This window comes from Pan troglodytes, chromosome 16, assembly GCF_028858775.2.
Source record: "Pan troglodytes isolate AG18354 chromosome 16, NHGRI_mPanTro3-v2.0_pri, whole genome shotgun sequence".
Classification (NCBI taxonomy): domain Eukaryota; kingdom Metazoa; phylum Chordata; class Mammalia; order Primates; family Hominidae; genus Pan; species Pan troglodytes.
Window position 1 is genome coordinate 40965887 of NC_072414.2, and position 1598 is coordinate 40967484.

The 1598-nt window shown below is 42.0% G+C and overlaps 1 long non-coding RNA gene across 1 annotated transcript; it reads right to left on the reverse strand.

The window, feature by feature from the left end:
- Positions 1–373: 373 nt before the first annotated feature.
- LOC134808446 (uncharacterized) lies at positions 374–1104 on the reverse strand. Its single transcript, XR_010151372.1, has 2 exons — positions 1045–1104; positions 374–540 (listed from the first exon to the last, which is right to left on the reverse strand). It is a non-coding gene; the product is annotated as an uncharacterized LOC134808446 (long non-coding RNA).
- Positions 1105–1598: the final 494 nt, after the last annotated feature.

Here is a 1598-nt window from a genome sequence, read left to right on the forward strand (position 1 = left end):
GTGGTGACAGTATATAAAGTGTTTCACAGAAGGGCAAGTAAACTTTCTAGAAGTTTAGGCTGTCAATTTAATTCTGAGCTCCCAAGCAAACATGTCAAACAGGGGAACAGGATCAGTTTCATAATTCATGCTGTTCACTGATGAAGCCAAACCTGTTTCTCGGGGTCACAAACTATTTCTTTGGAAATCTCTCTTGAAAGTTTTTGTGAAAATAAACACTGCAAGAGAGATTAATTTAAGCAGTTAATTGAGGAGAACCCCGGAAAGAAAGTCTTGGGTAAAATACCTGTGCTCAATGCCTTTAGGTGAAGGTGGAGGGTGGAGATTTAGGACATAGTAGCTATATTAGTCTGCTCAGACTTCCATGACAAAGTGACACAGGCTGGGTGGCTTTAATCACAGAAATTCATTTTCTCACTGTTCTGGAGGCTGGAGTCCAAGATCAAGGTGCCAGCGCTGGTTCCTGGTGAGGCCTCTCTTCCTGGCTTGCAGATGGCTGCCTTCTGGCTGTGTCCTCACATGACCTTTCTTCTGAGCATGCTTAGAGAGACAGAATTCTGGTGTCTCCTTCTCTTATAAGGACACCGGTCCTGTCATATTAGGGCTCCATCCTTATGACCTCATTTAATCTTAATTATCTCCTTGAAGGGCCTATTTCCACATACAGTTACATTGGAGGTGGGAGCTTAAACATATGAATGGAGGCAGGGGACACAATTCAGTTCATAACAGGAGCCAAAGTGGGGAGGGAGGAGTGTCACTAGAACATAGGGAAGGAGAGCAGTCCAGACCTGCCATGAGGACCTTATTTCCTCAAGACACAGCCTAATTCTACCTGGTAAAGAATGTGGAGCTAAGAGGCTCTTTGTCACAGGGTGAAACTTGGGCAGAGTCTGACAAGGGACCAACACGTGGCATCACTGCATGTCAACGTGATCCTCACAACTCTATATTATTATTCCTGTTTTACAGATGAGGAAGCTGATGCTCACGGCAAGTTGAATAACTCATTCAAGATGAGATTGGACCCCAAGAATGTCTTACCTGCAGGTAGGAGTCTATGCTCTTACTCTCTTTGTGAACGACTTCCCAACCATTCTGCTGTAATAAATATAAAATATAAAAATATTTAGTATAACATAAATATAAAAATAAATAAATTTGTTTGTTTAGATCTCCTTCTCCAACCTTAAGTTGTAAACATTTTAAGGGCCAACACCTCTTTTCTACAGTACCCAGGACAGTATCTGGCACATAGTAGGCATACAGTAAGTAGCCACCATTTATTGGACATGCTATGTGCTAAACATGTCACAGACACTCTCTCACTTATGTATTAGGAATCATTATGTCCATTTGTCAGATGAGAAAACTAAAGCCCAGAGAGGTTTTGTCACATGTACATGATCAATGGTAAGTCTGTCCTAGATCTGCCTGACTGCAGAGTGCCTGTGCACTTAACTGTAAGATACATCACCCACCTTCCACCCGAATGAGCATTATTGATCCTTTCGGAATGCAGCTCCACATGGGCTGAAGTGGAAAATACATATGTTTAAGAGGATAAAAACTGTCTTTCATTTGTGTGTATGCACATG